This window comes from Tiliqua scincoides, chromosome 9 (assembly GCF_035046505.1).
Source record: "Tiliqua scincoides isolate rTilSci1 chromosome 9, rTilSci1.hap2, whole genome shotgun sequence".
NCBI classification, from domain to species: Eukaryota; Metazoa; Chordata; class Lepidosauria; order Squamata; family Scincidae; genus Tiliqua; species Tiliqua scincoides.
Window position 1 is genome coordinate 46,666,179 of NC_089829.1, and position 17,085 is coordinate 46,683,263.

Genomic DNA, 17,085 nt, shown 5'->3' on the forward strand with positions numbered 1-17,085 from the left:
CCATCAAGCTGTTGCCTGAGTCCACCTTTTCAGATGGCCTCATAGATGGGCTGGACCTGCTTTTTCCTATACCTGGGCCCAGTTCTTCCAATGCACCTGTAGGCAGAACCCAAGAAAAACGTTTATTTGGCTCAGTAGCGACCCCAAATTTCTTCCAGATCCAGGCCCCTTTCAAATACAGCTGTTGAAGTGAGGGACACCAGAAAGCTCTGTCAGTCACTGGGGGGGAGTAAAGCAAGCTGTCCAAATGAAAAAAGTCAGGTGGCACCTTGCTATCTTCTCATGTCTCTGCCCCACCCCCCAGCATAAGCAGGACTCCCAAGTTGTGATGTGCTGCTGGAGGTGATGCCTGATGGAAGGATTGGGGGGGGGGGGAGGAAACCATCCAAAGGAGCCCCAGCTGCCTCCATGGAATTTAAATGCATGGGGGAAACTCCAAATTGCAACTTAGTGTCCTTTGTGCAGCCCGAGGGTCACAGCAAGCAGAAGTAGACAGAGAGTCATTTCATCTGGATTAGTGGCTCAGGAAGCAGAAGGAAAAATACAACCGGGCAGGAGAAGCGATCCCTAAAAATGGAGTGGCAGCACACAAACCATTTTTACTGACATGACAACAGAACCAAAAGAGCCCTCGGGGGACTGCTTTGTCGGAATGAGCAGTTGCCGATGACAGTGGTGTCCTCAGTGACGCTGGAGCTTTTTTTGCGTCTGTTCTCACAAGGATGGAGGCTTTTCATTCGCATGCCCAAATTGCATCCACAGCACTGTGGTTGGGGTGTTCCTTCCAGCAAAGCATATGCTAACCCTGCCATTGCCTGCTCCCACAGCACCCATTATTTTGTTGCCTGTTGAGTGCAGAAGAGACAGGGCCTCTGTCTGTGAATCTGTGGGGAAGGGGTCAGGACAGGAACACTACTGGTCTCTCCAGTGCATTTTTGCTGGGCAAACCAAGATTTAATAAGGATGGAAAATGCCAACTCATGTGAGACCTTTTGGAAGCAGTGGCAGCGTGAGGTGGCAGCGAACTTCACCATGTGCACGAATTGAGAAGAGCAGGTTTTGCAAAGAAATCATCCCAGTCATCCAAATAGAGAAGTTTGTGGCAATTGCATAGCTATGTTCAAACTGCAAACCAGGACACGGAAGGCTGGTCCACCCATGAGGGCAACTGACATGGTTGTCTCAGGTATGGATTGGTGGAGGGGGTGCCCACCTTCATTTGCTCATCTTCACAGCTCCTGCTCTTCTCTGAGTTTAAAAAGGAAGAGGGGAACAGGGCAGAAGAGGAAAGGAGGAGATGAGGAGAGGGTCGTGCTAGGCAGGCTCCCAGGAGACACTCTAGCCCACCATTCCCCTCTCCTCTCTTTTTCTCTACACTTCCTCTTCCACTGTGTTCCCCTTTTGCTTTTCAAATCTAGAAAGCTTGGGAGGAGGAGGCATGGAAACAGTGGTAGTAATGGAGGCAACTGTTCCACACTGGCTAATGTGCCACCGAGTAAGAGGATAGTAGCATTTGGCTCCCTGTCTCAGGTGCAAGTAGATCTCAGGTGGACCCTAAACAGATTAATCAACTAAACATTGGAGTCTTAGGGCCCAATCCTATCCAGTTTTCCAGTGCCAATGCAGCTGTGCCAATGGGGCATGCACTGCATCCTATAGCGGAGAGGTAGTCACACAGATGCCTCCTCAGTGTAAGGGAATGCTTTTTGCAGCTGCAGCTGCACTGGTGCTGGAAAGTTGGATAGGATTGGGCCCTTACTTGACATCCATCACAGTGACGACATTGGTGAGGTTTAGCATGGAATACTCATGAGCTCTGCCCAAAGATGACACAAAGCCTTTCCATTTCATTTTTTTTTTTTTTGCAATACTTTATTTATTTATTACAGATACAGGTAAGGAAGATTGAATAAACTTAGGGCTGGGACTATACAGATTACACATAAGGGTATTGGCCATCGATTACAACATACATTGATCCAAACTAAATTATTCATTAATACAAAAAATTATCATATTTATTAATCTACCAATTAATAGTTTAGCTAAACAATCAATACTTTCTCTAAAATTATCTATCCAATCATAAAAAGGCTTCAAACTTTTACTTACACAGTCTTCTTGCCACTAAACTAATATTTAAAATAAAGTTTTTCTTATCCAATTCTTAGTTTCTAATATTACACTTAAGAGGAATGTCCCCAATTGAAATGGTAATACAAACTTCAGTATCTCTTATAACATGATATATCACTTTCCAAAATTTCTTTACTTTTTCACCATTCCACCCCACATAATAAAAAATTCCCTCAATTCTTTACTGATCCAGCATGTTTAATAATCCAGGGTACACTTCTACCATTTCCTCTAGAATAAAATACCATCTGTAGATTATCTTATATAACTTCTCTTTTGAAAAATAACCCTTATTTACCTTAATACCACTTAATTGTCACAATATTTATATTTCAAATTTTCATTTACATCTATTTTTATTTAATATGGTTTAAAAAAAATTCTACTTATTATTCAGCCATTTTAACTTTCTGTCTTAGTGCTTGCTTTATTCTCTGTCTTATCAGTATTCCTTCTTACTCTTCCCACTGCTGCTGCTTCTTTTTTTTCTTCTTGAATCTCTCAAATTTCTTGGCCCCTCTCTGTTTTTCTTTCTTCTTCATTCTGTTGTACATTCTGTTATTGACCTCATGACCTATTCTTATCTTATCCTTGTCTCCCAGACAAGGGGAGGCATAACACATACAAAATTGCTAAGCAGATAGGATGAAGAGACGTTTTACTTTTGGAGCACATTTTTTGGAGGGTCCCTTTCAGGGAGAAGGGCGGGATACAAATAAAGTTGTTTTTTATTATTATTATTATTATTATTATTATTATTATTATTATTATTATTATTATTATTTAATTATTTAATTATTTATTTATTTATTTATTTATTTATTTATTTGGAAAGGGAAGATTGCTTTGGGGTTGAAAATCTTCCACTTACTGTTCTTCTCCTGCCTCTAGGCTGAAAAGTGACTTCTTGGAGGGAGGGAGAGAGACCTGAAGGTTGCTCTCCTCTACTTGCTGCAGCAGCAGCTGTGCTAGTTTGCCTAGGTGGATTTCTACTCTTGGGAGCATGTTTCTTACTGTCTGCTCCTCTGACTGTTCACAAAATGTATCTTGGGTGCTGTAGTAGTACATTGACTTTTTATGTGACCCCATTTATGGCAAGCATAGCACCTTCTTAAAGATTGCCTTTTGGATGGGCCAGGAGTTGGTGAGAGTACTGGCGGTGCATGCATGGAAGGTGAGAGAGTACTTGTATGGTCTGTAGAGGCGACTCCTGCAACTGGGTGTGTTCCCTCACTCTCCAGCTGTGTATTGATAGGAGAGCTGGGCAATGTATCCAGAGGGGAGGTTTCCTCTGCTTTTCCTTTTGAATCAAGTTCTTGCTTCAGCTGATCTACTTGCTGTTTTAAGGTGTTAATTTGGTGAATACAAGGATCATGGTTTGCTGTTTTCTTTTGCTGTTCAATTTCAGCCTCTAGGTTAGACACAGCTTTTACAGCATTGTCTAGGTCCTGCTGTAACTCAACAATTTCTTCCTTCTTTTGATCTAGTTCTTTAGCACTTTTCCTACTTTCCATTTCATACCAGTGAAGATCCTGACAATGGGAAGCACTCTGTCTTTCTAGATCTGGTATAGTGGCTTGGTAGACTCGATTGGGTTCTCTTTGTGCTATTTTATAGTAATGAAGTTGTTGGAGGTATTTTTCTAATTGGTATTCTAAAGTTGCCATAATTTCTTCCTTTTCACCTAGCTCAGTGTCTCTCTCAGCTATTTCTTCATCCTTTTCCTCAACACATTGTGCTAGTTCAGTTTGTAGATCTTCCACCATGTTTTCTTTTTCTTTTAACTGTCCCTTTAGAACTTCCACACTGTTTTTTTGCTCATCCTTCTCTTGTGTAAGATTGGCAAGCTGCTGCTGACATTTCTTCCACTGTTTTTCATGATCTCTCTTATATTCTTCTATCTCAGGGGTGCCCAAACCCCGGCCCTGGGGCCACTTGCGGCCCTCAAGGCTTCTCAATGCGGCCCTCAGGGAGACCCCAGTCTCCAATGAGCCTCTGGCCCTCCAGAGATTTGTTGGAGCCCGCACTGGCCCGATGCAACTGCTCTCAGTGTAGGATGACTGTTTGACCTCTCATTTGAGCTGTGGGATGAGGGCTTCCTCCACTGCTTACTGTTTCACATCTGTGATGCAGTAGCGGCAGCAAAGGAAAGGCCAGCCTTGCTTTGTGCAAGGCCTTTTATAGGCCTTGAGCTATTGCAAGACCTTCATTCATTCATATAAGTTCATCTTTAATATATTCATTTATGTAAATTTATTCAAATTTTAAATGTAAATTCTTTTTTTTCCCTGGCCCCCGACACAGATGTGGCCCTCCTGCCAAAAACTTTGGACACCCCATGTCTTGTCTTTCTAGTAGTAGCTTTAGCTCTCTCTGACACTCAGCAATATGTGCGTCTTTCCTCTCTAACTGGATCCCCTGTAACCACAATACAACCACAAAATACAATACAATACAATTTGGTTTTTATTTATTATTTAATGGGGTAATTGGTAATAACTGTGGCTGCATCTGCTGACATTATACCACCTATGTCACCTACCTAGTACACTTTTAAAGCGAGTATAATTTATAATTCCAATGTAACTTTTGAATAAAAACACAAAACACCACTTTCTGCACTTCTAAGTTTTGGAAAACACTGAAATTCGCAAAAAAATAAAACCATTTTCTCCCACTTCTACTTATGACATTTAACATCTTCATTACCTTTAAAATAAAACAACCTCAGGGCTCCATCTAAAAGTCTGGCTATGGATCCCTCTGGGAAAGTGTCACCCTTCCCATACTGGCAGTTTCCCCATCCACACACATCCTCCTGAAAAGACGGAGCAGGAAGTGAATGGCAACTGGACATAGAAGCTGTCAGAGTTTTCCAAAAGGAGGGCGAACAGAGAAAAGCGCTGTGGTGCAGCAAAGCTGGCATGTGAGGTTTTCATTTTGCAGTGTTGTAGCCAAGTCAGATAATCCTGACAGATGTAATTTGCACAGCAAAGCCAGTGACGCATGCTTGTCGGGACTTGGGTGCTTACCCCGTGTGTCAGGCAGAAATAAGCCCATTTTTGAAAAATGAAATGAATGAGATCTTCCCTGAGGCAGGCTCCAGTAATTGAGGGTTCATTGCCTGAGTAAACACAGGAAAGATTTGGGTCAGGGAGTGAGTTACTATTATTTTACCTTTCTCTGACCCACTTACTCAGGAACCGCACTGCACGCAAGGAGGACCACGTGGTGCTAGGAGGTACTCGTATATCTACGCAGCAATCCTATACACAACTGCCTGGTAGTAAGCCCCACTGAACAGAATGGCACTTACTTCTGGTTAGACATTCCCAGGTCTGTGTTCCAAACCTCCCAGTTCTTAAGTAGTAGCCGTGTGCTGTTTGCTCAGAAGTTCTTGTCCATCTCAAGTGCAGCAGTACATTTGGAGCTCATTATGATATTCCCCTCCCCCAGTAGCCGTGGTCCATTCAAATTATTTTTAAAAAATCAATGTTAAATATTTTAATTTGAGTCTGCTCTTTGACCACTTGTTACTACTTTGAAATGTATTATATTTAATTTAAGGTTCTAGCTGGTTTGCATGCAAGTCTCTCAAAGTGGATTGCAGTATTTTTGAATGAAATGTGTAAGCATTGAAAAATTGAATTTAAGATGTTCCAAATTATTATATATGAATTATATATAATTTATTTATTATAAATATAATATTGACAGTGCATGCTGTCATGTCCCCCCACTGATGAAGGTGTGCCAAAGCAGCTCATGCTTCATCCTGCAGGGGGCAGTCCTGCAGGTTTTCACTGGGTAAGCCTACACTGCATGCAGGGGTCTACTCAGACTTGCGCTTACATTTCTTTCTTGTTGTTGGCTGGGATGGTGTTGGTGGTGTAGCTGCTGTGGTATAGATAAAGACCTGGACCCATGCTTAGGGGATCTGGGTACAAATTCTCTCTTTGCCTTGCATATTGATGACGCTATTTAAATGAATAATAATGAAGCTCACTCAGGGACATTGGGCCAGTCACCACTGGGAACAAGCCTATGTTAGGGTTCCCTGCCTTGCAGTGTTGCTGCGAAAATAAAATAGGATAATACCCCCCCCCCCATATATATGTCAGCTCCTTGGCAGAAGGAAAAGATTTTAGAAATGAAAATAAATTGATAAAAGTATGACTTTTCTGTGTAATTGGTTGACTGTGCAATCCTAGCCATGTCTACTCAGAAGTAAGTCCCATTAAGTTCAATGAGACCTATTCTCAAGTAAGTGTGAATAGGATTGCAACTCTCTCTCTCTCTCTCTCTCTCTCTCTCTCTCTCTCTCTCTCTCTCTCTCACTCTCTGGGAATGAAGAAACAGAGCTACCAGTATCAGAGAAAGAAATGTAACCAGGGCTGGGGAACTGCAGAAATAACAGGGGCAGAAAAACGTTAACAGGCAGGGTGGGATGGTCATCTGAAACCCAGACAGGAAATTCCAGCTTTTTTTACAATGTTCAATTTATTTTTAATAATATATATTTTTTGCACTTGATGAGTCGCGCTGAGCTACCCAAATTCATACTGTACTAGTTATCTCAGCAATAAATGAAATAATCTTTATATTATTTCATCAATGATATAACAGAAAACAACAAATATTGCTATAAAAATTGGAATACCAAAAGTATTCCAAATACACGTTTCAATAACTACACTTGAAAATACGTGAAAGAAAGAGGAAAGGTGGTGTCATATTTTAAAGGTATCTTTATTCTGTGCATTATGGGAACAGGGCAGGAGAGAGCCTTTTTTTGCCCTTGCCCCCTCTGGCCCACTCATGAGATCGACAGAAGTGGCCAAATCAGGTGCCAACTGGCAAGGGATGTTTTCATCTACCCACCTCTACCACTCATTTGATTGAAAAGGAAGAAGGGAATGGAGCAGAAGTGTGAAGGCATGGAGAGTAGTGGCCTGCCCTAGACCATCTTGGAGAAGAAGAACACCTTTAGATTGCCCCAAAGGAAAAGGGACAATGTAATAACGCAACTGTCTGGCACCTGTGCCCTTTTGGTCAGTGGCCAGGATGACGTCTGGAGTATCTCATGGGGGCCTTCTCATTCCCTTCTTCCTTTTTGAATCCAGGGAGCAGGAGGAGAAGGAGCAGTAGATCTCCTGGCCTGCTGCCATCAGGTAAGGAGAGAACGGAATATGCTGTGCCACCTCACTAGGACGGTTTGGGGCACTTTGCATTCAACTTCAAATTGTGTCATTTAGTTTCAGATATCTACCTGGATTCTCTAACTCCTTGTTATCTTTCCCCGTTGGTCATTCTGTGCTCACTTTCTTGGCCTTGACGTTCCAGAGTTCTCTTCCAGAGGGGTAGCTGTGTCCGACTGTAGCAGCAAAAGCCACAAAAGGGCCCTGGGGTACCTTAAAGATGAACCCGTTTATTCAGCAAAAGGTTTTGTGGACTGCAGGCCACTTCCTCAGCTGCATGAAGTGTCAGTTTTCTACCGCTCATTAAATTGCAGTGTTTTCAATCTTTTTTTCCCCCTGTTTCCTGCACTTTCTCTTTATTACTCCTTACCATATTAAATTGGTAGCCTGCTGATATTAAGCTCATTGATTCTCTTCTCCATTAAAACACAATCAAACATGTCTCATGATTCAACTCCTTCAACCAGCTAATGCCTAAGTTGCTATGAGTTTAATTTTGAAATTCTTTTGTATGTTGTTGGTTTTATTAGGTAATTGGTCTATGTGGGCAGTGCCTGCCTTTCTGTGTGCTTTGCAGAAGGCCTGCCCCTTGTACTTCTTATTAGGTGCTCACCAAATGATAAATACTACAAGTGTAATGGATAGAATTTTTCAGGCTGTAGAAAAACCAGCTCTTGGTAAAGGCGCACATCTTCCTTACTGAAGGGCTGTGATCAGGCAGCCCTAGAAGGAATGAAACCAAACCACCTCTGACAGCAGGGTCAGCCCTCTAATGAGCCCCACTGAGACCACAGGTTCTTGGTGGCAATATTAGGGGGCAGTCCAGCTACCTATTACCTGGCAGCAGGAGTCTCATGGTGATGAGGAAGAAACCGCCACAATCCCCCTGCTTCTCCAGTCGGTTTACTGCTGTGCACACAAGCTGTGCCTAAAGGATTTTACCTAGTGGCAGCCCAATCCTGAGTTGCCCATTGTCATGGCATCCTTCCTCCGAGTAAGGCAAGTAGCCCCGCAATGGGGCTACTCGATTCTGCAGCAACCCTTGGGCTACCATAGAATCAGGAGCCTCCATGTCGGGCCCGCAGCCCAACATGAAGGCTTTGGATGTGGAGGAGCAGAGCTCCTGCAGTTCCTCCCATCCTGCTCCCTCCCTGGCACGCCTCCTCTCCGCCCTCTCCCCAGCTCCCCCATGCTGGAACATCTCCTTCCCTTCTCCCCCCACACACCCTTACCTCTCCGCCACCCAGTGGTCCAGGCAACCACGGAGTGGTGGAGCAGTGGCAGTGAGCCAGCACTGAGAGCTGGAGACGTGCCTGACACAACTTGCAGAGTGCCTGTGACACTCAGCACCAGTGGAGAGCTGGTGCTAAGAGCTCGGGATTGGGCTCTGGGACAATTGATGGAGGGATTGTCAGCAGGGAAATTGCAGGGGTCTCTGATACTCAAGCCCTTTGTTCTCCGCTCCTCCACAGTTCCTCTTCTGCTCCATTCTCCTCTTCCTTTTCAAGACTGTGGAATGAAAGGAGGATCAGTAGAGGAGGGAAGCAGGCACCCCCCATGAATGTGCCACTCAGGGAAACCACCTCAGTCAGCCTAGTGAACAGGCTGGCTGGGACTCCATCTAGAAGGCCGACTGAAACTGTCTCATCGGGCAGCAGGTTGGTGAGGGGCGCTCTTCTCTTTCTGTCTTCTTACCTCTACAGCTCCCCCTTCTCCTTCCACTCCCTGGACTGTAAAAGGAAGAGGCAGGCAGAGAGGAAAAGAAAAAGTGGGCAGGAGGAGAGGACTGAGCTAAGACATTGGGGACTGAGGGCACAAGCCTAACCAGGTCTACTCAGAAGTAAGTTCTGTTTTGTTCAATGGGGCTTACTCTCAGGAAAGTGTGGTTAGGGTTGCAGCCTGAGAGGAATAGAGGCTAGCACATCACTGAGTAAGGGGGTAGCATTTGGCGTGCCAGGAGGTCTTGGACCAGCCCTGACTGCAGGAGAGGGAAGTCTTTGCCTCTTGCAGTACATGAACTGGGTCTCCCCAGTCCCTGCTTCCTCCGCAGGCTTTTTGCTCCCATAGCTCTCTCAGCGAAAGGCAGCTCAGGCAGGTTTCTCAGGCAGAGAACCGGACTCAGCCTCTCCTCTCACTCACCTCCCAGTGGCAACCTGGGAGTCCATAGAGCCTTCCACCACCCCACCTATCATAACGATCAGCTTGCGCACGGACTCTTTAGACAATGCGCTTTGAAAAAATAGGGAAATATATTCATTAATTCCTTACTAGTTTTCCCCAGAACCTAATTACAGGACTGAATTGTAAAGACTCAATAATCCCAGCCAAGAGCGTGACCTCCTCTCCTGAATGCATTAATTTAGCAACAAATCAAGCCTCACAAACTCTTGCATTTGCAGTGTGAGGGCTGCTGTGGTTCCCAAAGAAAATTCTCTGGTTGCCATTGTTTGCAGTGCTCCTGGCTTGTCATCCATGATTTATGGCGTTCTGGCTGAAATGAATAACAAGATACACAAAACAATAATGAATGTAACAACAAATACCAGATTCCGGGCCTTCGGTTCACACAGCTTAATTTTAAAAAAACAAAAAAAAACCCTAACAATTTATTGTACATTTCATAAAATACCGAACTTAAACCAGAGCAGCCCAATCTAGTGAAACCTTAATTGTGACAAAAACGTTATCGTCATCATTTACTTGAAGTCAATACTCCTTAGCCTTGTTCATGGGTTTTCTCAGCCCTCTTTGCCATGGTTACTGGCTGGTGAAGGGTCCTTCAGCTGTTTCTGTGAAGACCTGAATTGCAGGCTGTCTGATCCCCTGCTTCTCCTGGCTCCAGGGACCTTCAATGACTGTCTCCACCTCTGGCAATATGCACACACAACTTTTGCCCAGTCTTCTTCCTTCCTTCTTTCCCTTTCCAGTCTCCCTTCTTCCTGGCACTCTCCTCTTCCTCTTTTGCCTTTGTTTCCTCCCCAGCTCTCAGTTAACTGCTACTCCTCCCTTAACATTTTCCATTTCCTCGATATAGCATGAACAATGTGGATTGCATTGAGCAGTGGGTGGCAGGGAAGCGACAGACTCAGGACCCAATCCCATCCAGTTTTCCAGTGCTGGTGCAGTTGTGCCAGTGGGGTGTACGCTGCATCCTGTGGTGGAGGGGCAGTCACTGGGGCCTCCTCAAGGTATGGGAACTTGTGTTCCCTTACCACTGGACTGCATTGTGGCTACACCGGAACTGGAAAGTTGGATAGGATTGTTGTTAAGTTACAGCAGGATCTAGACAATGCTGTAAAAGCTGTGTCTAACCTAGAGGCTGAAATTGAACAGCAAAAGAAAACAGCAAACCATGATCCTTGAATTCACCAAATTAACACCTTAAAACAGCAAGTAGATCAGCTGAAGCAAGCCTTCGCCTTGAGTCTGCCACCATCACTTTCCAGCCTTCCCTGGATGGAGCCACAATAATCTGCTACACACTTGCTAAAAGCACTTTCCTACCCACTGGGGCTGCTGGGCCTTACACTGAGGCAAGAGGACAAATGTCCCTTTACCCAAGGAGACCTTCAGCAGCCAAAATTCCCCCATGGCATATAGGGTAGCTTGCGCAAGCACCACTGCTTTGTTGCATGGGAATTTAGTTTGGATTTAGTAGTGAGTGTATAGTAACTCTGAGTTAACTATGGGATAGACAGGGAAAGTGATAGGGAGATAGAGATTATGATAGTGATTATTAGGATTGCCAGAAATGTCAGGAGGATTGCTGAAGTGTCAGAGGTCTTCAGAAAAGGACAAAAATCTCAAGACGAGGAGCAAGAAAAACCCAGGGGACAGAGTATTCCCTTGGGTTTGATAATGCCTGCTATTAGTTCAGCCCATCGGAATCCACCCCTGAACTACCACATAGAGTTAGGCTCCACTTCCTTCCTTGACTCCACCTCTATGAGGCACCACCCCTTGGCTCCTACGTCCCCCCTCTTAGTGTCAGGATCTAAGCCACAGGAAACTCAACCTCTCCAGAAAACTGGGCTGCAAACTAGGAAGGTCCTCTTTCAGTGTTCATCTGTGGAATGAACTTGCTGGGTGGCCACAGCAAACGACTGTTTTTTTCAGTCTCAGCTTCCCAGCAGCAGTGCAGGGATAATAATACCTTTGTACAGCAATGTTTGGGTTACTGAGATAATGTTTGTGAGATACTTTGAACGTCCAAAAAGAGCTCTAAAAATGCTCCATAGTAGTGTTGCTGCTATTGTGTTAGTTCCGCTGCTTGGCTTGCATTACGGCCATTATCAGAGCGAAGTGCCAACAGCAAATCAAAATATCCAAACTTAAGCTTACGTTTAGGAATAATGTTCTGTTCCACTTTGTATTTGGATACGCTTTCCAGGAATCAGGATGCCTGTTGAGATCTTCTTCTTTGAAAAGATATCCTTCCACTTTTGTATTCCTAAAGTAGCTGATGTTCAAGATACAGAATTGTTCATTTGAAACTTCTCAGATTTGTACAGGGGTTGAACTGCAGGGGACCGGGGTCCAGGCTCCTGATCCTTTGGGATGCAGCCCTCACAACACAATCCTGTTTATGTCGGCTCAGAATTGGGCTTATAGTCATTGGGGTTCAATGGAAAGGGTTTATAGAATTTCAGCCTTTGTTACTCCATTGAGAAGGCTCTGTGCTGGTGTCTGGTTGCTGCCCTGGTGGCCCTTGAGACCCCTCACTTCCCTCGATGAAATATTGAGTACTATCGGCAGTACTGAGTGGTCAAGGGTAGGCTGGATCAGATACGCAATCTGGCCAGCTCCACCCTTGAAAAGGCTACGGAGGGTCATGATTTGGCTTGAATTTGAGTGCTGTGATTATGGATTATATTAATAGCCCCCAACTCCATCCCCCCATAATTCAAAAATTGGTCTTGGGTGTGTCCAGAATATGATGACATCAGATTCCTGCCTTCAGTCACAGAGAGTGGATCTCATCGCTTGTGCCTCATAACTACCCCACCCTTTGAAGGCATTTCAGATGTTGTGCAACTGTTCCAGAGTGGCCACTGCCAGTCAAACAATCGTCCCATAAAAGCTCCACTCCATTTGCTACAATTTCAGCTGTGACTCTGAATCTACCCTGAGATATAGAGCCAATTCACACATGTTGGTACATCTCTTCATATAATTGCTCGTATTTCATAAATTTGAGTCACTTTTTTGTTCACACTCACAAACTGTGACTAGCCAACAATGTAGTTAAGGCAGCTGGGACCAATGCAAAACACCTGTGTGAAAACTTTGGTTGCAAGGAAGGAAAGGAGCAGCAGGAATGTTAAGAGTTAGGAACACAAATGGCTTCATCCACAGGTGAAACTCCAAATGGCTGACCCCTTCATCAGGCAGACTGAGGTGGTCGTCTCAAGCAGCAGATCAGCAGAGAGTAGGAGTTATTGTCGCTTCCGCAGTGCCCCCCACACATCACTGATGTTTGCCTGCACCTGTGCAGTTGCGCCACTGACTGTCCATTCCACATCGGTAGGTTATCAAGTGCTGGAAACTACTGGGAAAATGGCACAATATTCTGCCCTTGTGTGATTGCAGGTGGTGAAAAATGCAAATAAAACCATCTTTTACACACACACACACAAAGCCCTTTTTAGGTAAATTATAGCTTCATTATTAATCTGAAGACAGAAAAACATGATTCTGCTCCACAATGCATGCTTTAATTTTATTTTCTTTCTTTAAAGGAGGAGGTAAGGAGGAAACCAAGCCACCTGCCTCTTTGAACAAGGCTTAATTTTCAACACTTCTTTGATTCCCCAATTTTATTTAAAAGCTTTTGCCTCACCAATGGAGGGAGAGAGCCTGGTGGGGTGTGTGTGACTTGTTTGAGGCTTGAAAATGAAATCCTAAATATAGCGCACACCCGGATGGAGGCTGGGCTCATATTCTGCCACCCTGTCCCCCCAGCCAGCAGCTTTTGCTGGTGATAACATTTCCAGGCAATCACTTTCACAATGTGGTGAATGGAGATAAAAGTGATGCATTTCTGGTTGGCTTCTGTTTCTTTTTCCAGATAGGCCCCCTGCCTGGCACAAGATGCCTTTGACATTCTGAGCATGACCCAGCAACTTCGCCCCAGCTAAGTTTGCTAACTCCGACTGATGCGGTTCCTGGAGAGAGAGAGATTAGATTTATATTCCGCCTTTCTCCGCAAAGGGCACCCAAAGCGGCTCACAATCCTAGAGATATACTTTATATTATTTTTCTCAACATGGTGCAATGTTGGGAATTCCCAGAGACCTGTTAAAACCTCCAGGATTGTTTTCGGTCTTCCCCGGGATAGTCAGACCAGATCCCGGAGACTCCAAGCCACTCCCAGAGGGTTGGCAACCTTTGACAAGTCATGAACTTTCAGAACTGCATGTTGAGCTGATTTTAAAGGGATTTTCCATTCAGTCAGTGCTACTGGATCTTAATTACTAGGTGGGAGCGTGGCCAGCCCATCCATGATGCCACTTCATGCAGGTTGCAGCAGCAGCAGCAGCAGCAGCAGCAGGTCTGAGGGGGAGGCAGATTTGGGGTGCTTTACACCCCAGTCTGCCATCGCTGCTGCTGCCTCCTTCTAACCTGCTACCAGCGCCAAGCTTCTGTGGCATGCTTCCTGCGAGGAGCCAGTCATATTACCATCCTTCCCATGCTCCTCAAGTGCTGTGCCAGACCCAGAAGTGCAGGACTTCCAGTTTCATTTGTAGCGGCAACGCCACTTGTTGGTAACCCGAGTGTATTGTGGGCAGGTAGGAGGAGGCAGGGCAAGTTTGGGAGTAGAAAGGGGAGGTCTGGGGGCAGGGAGGGAAGAAGTGGATACTGGCGACACCAGTGTGTCACCAGGATCCTATCCCCTCTTTAAAAACCCACCATGCCCCTTTTATCTCCTTGGACTTAACACCAGCTATATCTTTGTACAGCTGGTGTAGATCTGAGGAGACCCATCAGGAGGCCTACGCAGGTATAAGTTGAAAATATTTTTACTAAATTCTGGCAGGCCTTCTGATCACCCCCCACCCTGGCACTGGACACAACGCAGGCTCTATCAGCACGACTGCATCATCATTCATGGTGGGTGATAGGATTGGGGCCTTGGTGATGTACTCAATAAGTTTGCAGGTTGAAATAAGCAGCAGGAGGAGAAAACACTCTCATAATGAAATATAAAGTTGATTTTAGTTATATAATCATAAGGGGCAATGCACGCAGTGTGTCTTAACAAGCGCCTACATTTCAAAATGTACTACTACTACTACTTGTACTGTACCCTGGCTATTGTGCAGTGGAGCTCTGGGGCAGGTTTCTCCCCAGCCACATCACTTCAAAATCACTTCAAAACACATCACTGCCTCCCAGTTTGTCCTCATTTGCTGCTTCCTCCTGCACCCATGCCATGCCATGCCCACTTCCTGTTTCCTGCTAGCTTCCTTTGATTACCATATCCCATAAGACCAGGGGGCACTGGAAACACTGTCCATTGCCTGACAGTATGATATGACAAGTAGGGCTGCACTTTTGTTGTCACAGTGCTGAGGGGATGGGCCCTTGAAGGCTGCCTCTCTTGAGCTCATGACCATCGTCCAACCTTGGCTGTTGGCTCCTGCACAGTGAACTTAGGATAGTGCAAAGGTGGCATCAGAGATCAACCACATCAGACATTGGCCAAAGGTGCACTTGGCTGGGACAATTCCTGAACCCTCAGGACTGATGGCAGCAATTGCATCTGTGTCATCAGAGAACAGGTGAGGAGTGCCATGTGGGGCTCAGTGCAGGACTTTTTCCCAGGGCTCCCTCCAACCCAGCAGCTGCCCTGAGGTAGTGCAAGAGTTTTCTATGGAACTTGAGTCCTCCAGCTAAGACATGGGTTGGGGGGCACAGAGGCGTAGCTAGGTCATTTGACACCCAGGGCCCATACATTTTTGTCACCCCATATGACTTAATTAATTATTAATAATTATTAATTAATTATTAATTATATTGTTTAATTAATTAATTCACTTTTTATACCACCCTTCCTCTAAGCAGCTCAGGGTGGTGCACATGGTTCCTCCCCTTATTTTGTCCTCACAACAACCCTGTGAGGTAGGTGAGACAGAGATAGTAACAGTCATGACATGGAATGAATGATAATAATGGCCAGAAAATAAATGCAGTGCATATTTCCCCACAAGCAATGGATGAAATTCTGCATCAAATGGTATATAACATGGTGGTATTATTCCTAAAAGCCACAATTTCCAGAATTTTGGTCACTAGGGTGTCACCCCCCCCCCCGATGTCTCATTGGCCTGTTTTGAGTTAAGGCAGCGGTTCTCAAACTTTTAACACTTTTTAGAATGACAGTCTGTCCAGGAACCACCAGAAGTGATGTCATGGCTGGAAGTGACATCATCAAGCAAAATAAAATATAATTAAATTAAAGAAAAACTAAAGGGGAAGCCAGCCCTGTTTCACCAAGTGAATTTTCTCTGTAGCCTGCCTGCAATAACACCCCCCCACACACACACACGCACACAAATAAAGCAGTGAGATTTTCATCCCTCCCCAGTGCCCACCTTACCAGCTCAAGCCACTGGTTTATTCTTTGGGGGGGGGGGGGGAGGTTGCTGCCTGCAATATTCTTTTGTGGGGGGGGCTGCCTTCTGGAGCATTTGTTGAGCTCTACTTCCATTAGATGGGGACCATGCTGCTAGCCTCGCATTCCTCTTTACCTGACTTGACCAGGAGCCAAGGCACATCTGCTTACTTGCGAGTAAACATGACCGTGTGGCTTACTTTCGCTTTCCATAGGGCTCAATACATTCGTCTGCTTGGAAGGAGGGACTTCCTTCTCGGGTGTTTTTTGGGGGCTGCTTTCATTGGATAGGAACCATTCCGGTGTCATTGGATTCCTCTCAGCCTGCCCTTTCCGACGAACTATGGCAAGTTTGTCTACTCAGGAGTAAACGCGCGATATGGCTCAGTTTCGTTTTCCATAGGGTTCAATGCATTTTTTTGTTTCCGGTTTTTTGGCCATAACGTTTGATAGAAAGGAGATATTTCAATCTGTTTTTTGCATTGCATTCTGCTATAAATTCCGCATCCAACAGTATATGGCATGATGGGGTTACTCCTAGCCTTCACGATGCTAGTGATGTTGTGGCGTTTGTGGTGTTACACCCCCCAAGGGTGGTACCCGGGGCAGACCTCCCCCGCCCCGCTAGCTACGCCACTGGGGGGCAGGCCCTGGGGGACACATTCCCCCAGGGCCACAATCCAATGCACTGAGTTATGGGTACTTAGGTCTCTTGAAATCAATGCGTTTAATTGTCCTTACTTCTGGCTGGGACTGTGGCCATCTCCTTCTTCTCTTTAACTGTGGGAAGAATGTTAAAAGTGTGAAGAGCTCAAAAGCACTAGCAAAATGGCCCACCTTTGATTCCAGCTCTCATGATGGATAGCTGGAAGGAGTGCCACCTTGGGGAACCCCTCCCAGGGCTCAACAACCTCGGCCACCCCCTTACTTGACCCTCCGAACGTAACTGGAGCTGTGCTCTGGTCACATTTGGAGGGGTGCAGGCGGTTGTGATAGGCTGAGAGTGAGGGGGGCAGGACCCCAGTGGCTGTGGTGTGGGGCGGCATTGCTGCAGCCTCCATGGAGTGTCACCAGAGTCACAGCATCTCTGTGACCCCCTCAGCTATGCAACTGGATGTCACGGTCTTTCCAATTTTG

At 45.3% G+C, this 17,085-nt stretch overlaps 1 protein-coding gene across 1 annotated transcript in view; it reads left to right on the plus strand.

The window, feature by feature from the left end:
• The window catches only part of SMPD3 (sphingomyelin phosphodiesterase 3), a 190,099-nt gene that overhangs the window by 24,347 nt on the left and 148,667 nt on the right, over positions 1 to 17,085 (plus strand). The gene's annotated exons all lie outside the window — the stretch shown is intronic.